The 7500-nt window shown below is 47.4% G+C and overlaps 1 pseudogene; it reads left to right on the top strand.

Moving 5' to 3' along the window:
* LOC126197852 (large subunit ribosomal RNA) overlaps window positions 1-1314 on the top strand; it is a 3017-nt pseudogene extending 1703 nt beyond the window's left edge.
* The last annotated feature ends 6186 nt before the right edge of the window (window positions 1315-7500 follow it).

Below are 7500 nucleotides of genomic sequence, written 5' to 3'. Positions count from 1 at the left end.
TCCTTGCGGCCGGCCGCGAAGCCCTGACGAGTAGGAGGGTCGCGGCGGTGGGCGCAGAAGGGTCTGGGCGTGAGCCTGCCTGGAGCCGCCGTCGGTGCAGATCTTGGTGGTAGTAGCAAATACTCCAGCGAGGCCCTGGAGGGCTGACGCGGAGAAGGGTTTCGTGTGAACAGCCGTTGCACACGAGTCAGTCGATCCTAAGCCCTAGGAGAAATCCGATGTTGATGGGGGCCGTCATAGCATGATGCACTTTGTGCTGGCCCCCGTTGGGCGAAAGGGAATCCGGTTCCTATTCCGGAACCCGGCAGCGGAACCGATACAAGTCGGGCCCCTCTTTTAGAGATGCTCGTCGGGGTAACCCAAAAGGACCCGGAGACGCCGTCGGGAGATCGGGGAAGAGTTTTCTTTTCTGCATGAGCGTTCGAGTTCCCTGGAATCCTCTAGCAGGGAGATAGGGTTTGGAACGCGAAGAGCACCGCAGTTGCGGCGGTGTCCCGATCTTCCCCTCGGACCTTGAAAATCCGGGAGAGGGCCACGTGGAGGTGTCGCGCCGGTTCGTACCCATATCCGCAGCAGGTCTCCAAGGTGAAGAGCCTCTAGTCGATAGAATAATGTAGGTAAGGGAAGTCGGCAAATTGGATCCGTAACTTCGGGATAAGGATTGGCTCTGAGGATCGGGGCGTGTCGGGCTTGGTCGGGAAGTGGGTCAGCGCTAACGTGCCGGGCCTGGGCGAGGTGAGTGCCGTAGGGGTGCCGGTAAGTGCGGGCGTTTAGCGTGGGTGTGGTCTGCTCTCGCCGTTGGTCGGCCTCGTGCTGGCCGGCGGTGCAGGATGCGCGCGCCTGTGCGGCGTTCGCGCCCCGGTGCTTCAACCTGCGTGCAGGATCCGAGCTCGGTCCCGTGCCTTGGCCTCCCACGGATCTTCCTTGCTGCGAGGCCGCGTCCGCCTTAGCGTGCTCCTCCGGGGGCGCGCGGGTGCGCGGATTCTCTTCGGCCGCCATTCAACGATCAACTCAGAACTGGCACGGACTGGGGGAATCCGACTGTCTAATTAAAACAAAGCATTGCGATGGCCCTAGCGGGTGTTGACGCAATGTGATTTCTGCCCAGTGCTCTGAATGTCAACGTGAAGAAATTCAAGCAAGCGCGGGTAAACGGCGGGAGTAACTATGACTCTCTTAAGGTAGCCAAATGCCTCGTCATCTAATTAGTGACGCGCATGAATGGATTAACGAGATTCCCGCTGTCCCTATCGACGCGAGCGCACGCGCGCGTCTCGGCTCCCGCGTCTCCGTCGTGTTTATACCGAATAAAGTGTCGCGATTCCGTGGAAATTCGGCACAGTGCTCTCGGGTATCACCCTACACCCCGTATAAAAGTTTCGAGGCGGTACTAATCATACGTTCCGATATATGGCAAGTTTAGTGAAAAGTGTCTTGTGTCGCGTCTGAATCGGGCTACCGCCGAGAAGGCCACAGCGCGCGAACTACCGGCCGCGTGCTTTCGGATCCTACACTTTCTCCGATCGTGTGAAAAGTTACCCTCCGATTTCTGCGAAACTTTGGGCAAACCTGCGCGGAAATAAATCACGTGTCATGCTCAAATTTTATCGTTTTGCCTAAAATACTTTAGGAAATACGGTCAATTATGTGAAATACGCGATGCAGTCGTTTGCGAGTGCTTTCTGTGCGTGTTCCCACGATATTTTGAGTGCGTAATAGTGCTTCGATACCGAAGAAAAGTTGGTCATAGTTCTACAACAGTGCCACAATTGCTCCACAGAAGGCTGTTCAGCAACCTATATCCGGTGATCGAGCTATAAATATTTATCTCCGGCCTATAAGTGCAGCAGCAGCCTACACATGTTCCTCCAAGTACACGTGATTATAATGCTTCACCGTAAATCAATATACGCCATTGGAGTTGTGATAAGTTCCTGAGATGCTGTGGAAGACATCATCACAGTAAGTGCAGCGCATTTGCAATATTACGGGATTCTTTGAAGCTGATGGAATGTTGTGTGTCTGCGCCGCCTTACCGGCGAACCAGAGAGCAGAGGTGAATTATAGACCCACTCGTTGAGAGTAGATGCACTCATCTGTTATACTGCGTGTGTGGAAAAGTTTTAAGGCAGACATTTCTTTTGATATCAAAGGTCACTTTGTAACGAGCGCAGCCCGGCCTCACTCGTGTACGGCGTGCGCGTCTTCACTCGGTGTCAATTCACTGGCAAACTACAGAATCTAGGGACAAAAAAAGCCCCCTGTCTAAAAGTGCATACTTTCACCATCTAATATACGCGCGCAGAAAAACGTTAAGGCCGTTAGTTTTCGATAAGAAATAATATCTGCCGTAACGGACGCTAGCAGGTGGCAGCGTGCGCACATAAACTCAGTGTCAATTTAATGGAAATCTGCTGACCTAACTAAAATCCCAGAAAGACAGTGTGAAAGAGCATTCATTCCTCAACCAATATGTATGCGCAAAATAATTTTAAGCCTTTTAGTTTTTCTAAAATCAAATAGCTTCTGCTGCAAAGTGCGCTCACCGGTACAAATTAGCGACGGTAAGCGCGTCTAAACTCAGTGACAATTTACTGACGAACTGCTACACAAACGAAAATCCCAGACAGACAGTGTGAAAGAGCATTCATCCCTCAATCAATATGTACAAGTAAAATAGTTGTAGGGTCTCTAGATTTTAAAATTAAATAGCTCCTGTGCAGAGTAGGGCAGGCGCGAATTTAGTTTAGTCCCTTATCTCAGCTAAGAATGACAAGTTAAGGACAATGTACTTCTAATACAGTGATAGTGTACACTCTCGTTGATTACGCACAGTGATTAAATTTATTTATTTTTTTTCGGAATTAACTTGCTCTTATCGTGACCTGCGCCGTCCGTGCATGCGACCGCGGCAGGCACGATGTTAGTTTAGGTCATTATTTCTGTTGAAGGTGATAAGATATGGACAATGTAATCTAACCCAGTGATAGTGTAGAGATAAATTGATAACGCACAGTGATTAAAATCATTTTTAGACACGGACTATCTAAAATTAAATTGTTCTTGTCGTAGCCCGCGCTGTCCGTAAATGAGATGTGGCAGGCGCGAATCTAGTTTGAGCCCCTATTTTTTCTGAGTGTGATACGATATGGACAACGTAATTTAATTTAGTGCCACTGTATATACTCCTTGATCACTCCCAGTGATTAAAAAAAAAATTTCAGACTCTTACTGTCAAAAAGTAATTTGTTTTGGCAGTGACGTGCGCTCTTCGCCCACGCGATTGCGGCAGACGCGAATTTAGTTTAGTTACTTATTTCTAAGGAATGTGAGAAGACAAGGACAATGTAACCTAATACAGTGGTAGTGCACACATTCATTAGTCATGCTCAATGACTGAAATAGGTTTCAAAGTGATAGTCTGAATAATTAAACTGTGTTAGTCGCTACTGGCGCTGTCCGTAAATACGATTACGGCTAGTGGGAATTTACTATAGGCTCTACGCCTTCCAGTGCTGGCGTAAACCTCCCTTGCTCGCAAACAGTGATCGAAATTATTTTCAGACTCATAGTGTCTATAGTTAAATTGTATTTGCTGTGGGATGCGCGATCCGCAAATGAAGCTGGTGCGAAGTACCTTACTGCCGTACATCTGCTAAGTCTGGGGAGATATGGACAATATGAACTAATACAGTGTTAGTGTACACCATACTCCATCACGAGTGTTAATTTCCGATCTGCTGGACCTGTGTTTTGGAGCCACGGCAGCGGGTGGACGCTACAGAGCGCAGCTGACTGCCCCCCCGCCAACCGCCCCGCGAGAGCGACCGCATTCCAGCGTCCGGCCGGCTCGGCCGCTGCAGGCAGGCAGCCGACGCGCTTGTCCCCAGCCGGCCCAGGTAGGCTCGTCCCCAGGCGGCCGGTGAGGACCCGAAACAAGCGCTATAGCAACATCACGCGCCGCGCGAAACCACTCGCGATAAACGAACTGACCCAAGTGTTTCACTCGCAAGTGTACCAAGGCGGCTTCTGCACGGACACACTCAATAACTCCAGAATAGGACACATGAAACACACAGGGTAACGCCCGAAAACAAAACAAAATGGGGACAAACAAAGAATTGTCCCCTGCAAAAACAGAGCCCAACAGAAACTCGCTGGCCCCCATGGAGAACGATTCCTCCAAGTCCCAGGATGACCTGGAAACCATGGTAGCTATGAGGGAAGAAATAGTGGCCTTCCTTTTTAATGAAACAAATAAGATAAACAATGTCCAGAAAAGGTTTATTTTGGGAAAATTATCGGCATATGAGCGAATTGTACGGAAATACGAAATGGAAATTTTGGAACTGAAAACGGAACTCAGGTGCACTATAGCTGCACAAGCAGCAAAAATACCAGTACAGGAAACATATGCGTCCAAGGCATCCACCAAAGTGACACTCACCAACGAAAGTCGATGCCCTAAACCTGAGCCCAAATTGCTAGTTGTGAAGGCAGCAGAAGGAACACAACAAGCAGCAAAAGATCTCGAGGAAACAGTAAAGAAGGTCATCACAACATCGCTGAAAGATGTGAGGGTCACGAAATTTAAGACTACAAGGGACAAAAAAGTAATACTAGAATTCCCAGATACCGAAGAAGCAAATAGACTGAAGAACTGTGAAGAGTTTAGTCGTTCTGGGCTTACCACCCAGGACCCCAGAAAAAGGAATCCCAGGGTAATTCTCTTTGATGTTCCAAGAGATACTCAAGAAGGACAGCTGAAAACTGAGCTGTATGAACGGAATCTGTCAAGAGCAGGCCTCACACTTGAAGAGGTCGTGAGTGGAACACAGATCGCCTTCAAAACTGGACCAAAAAATCGAGAAGTGGTGAACCTAGTGCTGGAGGTGGCACCAAAAATATGGAACAGGCTGACTGACCAAGGACGAGTGTATCTCCACTGCACATCCCACAGGGTGCAAAATTACACAAATATTAGCAGGTGCTATAAATGCCAGGGCTTTGGTCACACATCCACAAGATGCACAAGTGCTGAAACAATATGTGGACACTGTGCAGCACCTGGACACTCCTTCAAAGAATGCAGGCTTAAAGAACAACCACCACACTGTGCGAACTGCAAACGCTGGAAGAGAGACTGCAAACACTCAGTTCTGGACCAAAACTGCCCAGAATACAAGAGAGCAAAAGAAGCAATCCAACGAATGACCGATTATGGGAAGTAAAAACAACGATGTGCTACCTTCAGACCATAGATCCTCAACGGACCTACAACTTAGCCCCTTAAAAATCCTCCAAATAAATGGACAAAGATCTAAAACAGTACCTGACCAACTAGTCATGAAAATGGAGGAAGAGGAGTTAGATGTACTACTGGTACAGGAACCATACACACTAGACGACAAAATCGTAGGTTATCCACCAGGTTATCGAATGGTGTACAGCTCCAAACATGGAACACCAAAGGCAGCTATAATCATTCGTACTAAGAGCTTAAATGTACTCCAGCTAACTACATTATCTGATACACATACATGTGCGGCAAGCATAAGTGGAGCCTTTGGAGAACTGTACCTGGTGTGTGTGTACTGCCAGTATGGTGAACCTATTGACCGCTTCCTGAATAAACTTGAGGACATACTGCACAACTTGGCTGGAAAACCAGTAATTGTAGGCCTAGATGCAAATGCGACATCCCCATTATGGTATGGTGATATGGCAAATGGGGATGGTAGGAAGATGGAAGACTTCATCTACCAGCATGGTCTTGTACTACTGAATGAGGAATCCCCATTAACAACTTTCAGTGGACCAAATGGAGAGAGTAACATAGACCTCACTATTTGTACAACAATTATGGCTAGAACAACAACAAAATGGAAGGTTCATGGGGGATGGACAACCAGCGATCACAGGGCCATAACATATGAAATTGCCCCACAACAGAGAAACAGAACAGCTATAGTGCAAGAAAAATACAACACACAATTTGCGAAATGGGCAATTTTTGATCAGTGCTTTGCAAAGGAAGTAGAATACCTGGAGAATACCCAAGCAATGGATGTTAATGAGAAGGTCCGATGCCTGGAAGGGGCAGTACGAGCTAGCTGCAAAGAATCAATGAGAAGAAAAACCTGGCTACAGCACCCTATACCATGGTGGAACGAGACACTTAGACTGCAGCGACAAAACACAATGACAGCACGACGAACCCTGCAAAATGCCCGCCGAAATGGAACTGCAGAAGAAATCGAAACAGCAAAACAGGAGTACAAAATAAAACGAAATGAATACACAAAACAGATCACCATTGCTAAAGAGGATGCATGGAAGAAGTGGGTATCTGACTGTGACAACAACAATCCCTGGGCAGCAACTCAAAAAATACTCCGACCAAAAACAGGTACAGAAAACATCCTCAGCAACATAAAACTTCCAAACCAGACCCAAACAATGACGTGGGAGGACACAATCCAACATCTACTGTGCTCACTTCTGCCCGATGACAAACCAGAGGAGGATACAGCTCATCAGGAAGAAGTTAAAACGGAAAACACAAGGTACAACAATATAGAAAACGCACCAGAGTTTTCGAGAGAGGAAGTGGACGCTGCCATCAAAGCATGTAAACCGAAGAAAGCTACAGGCCCTGATGGTATTGATGACCTAATAATCAAAAGAATATGGCGGACACATCCAGCTCTCCTAATGGATGTATTCAACTCCTGCCTTCGTGAACATACTGTACCAGAGCCATGGAAAAAAGGACTAGTGTGCATATTGCTCAAGTCCCATGGAAAGCCTAGAGATGAACCAAAATCATATCGGCCCATATGTCTACTGTCTATACTAGCGAAAGTACTTGAAAGATTAATGGTATGGCGCCTGGAGGAACAATACGAAACCTCAGGTCTTAAAGCCCCAAACCAGTTTGGGTTCAGGAAAGGTGCATCCACAGAGATGGCTATTAGGCAGGTGCTACACAATACTGTATGTGAGGAGAAGTATGTCATGGCCATCTTTGTGGATATCGCTGGGGCGTTTGACAATTTATGGTGGCCAAGTGTCATGAGGCGACTACGAGAAATAGGCTGCCCAATAAACATGTATAGTCTAATAGAAAACTATTTCACAAATAGGAAGGCCATAGTGCAAACAAGTGCTGGCACCACCGAAAAAGTAGTCACAAAAGGGTGTCCACAAGGCTCCATCTGTGGTCCCTTTCTTTGGAATCTAGTTTTCGATGAAATAGTAGCGGAAAAAGAAGGGAACCAATGGACCAAAGTAGCTTATGCAGATGACCTCGCCATTATCACTCGAGGCAACAGCCGCAAGCAACTTGAGGACCAGGCAACACTAGCCTTGAGAGAGATTGGGGACTGGGCCAAGACAAATAAACTGCAAATCTCCAAACCAAAGACTGTAGCAATGACATTAAAAGGACACTTTGATAGGGAGAGGCCACCACAAATAAAACTTGAAGGGCAGAACATC

Source organism: Schistocerca nitens, chromosome 7 (genome assembly GCF_023898315.1).
Source record: "Schistocerca nitens isolate TAMUIC-IGC-003100 chromosome 7, iqSchNite1.1, whole genome shotgun sequence".
NCBI classification, from domain to species: Eukaryota; Metazoa; Arthropoda; class Insecta; order Orthoptera; family Acrididae; genus Schistocerca; species Schistocerca nitens.
This window is presented reverse-complemented; position numbering and strand designations above follow the sequence as displayed.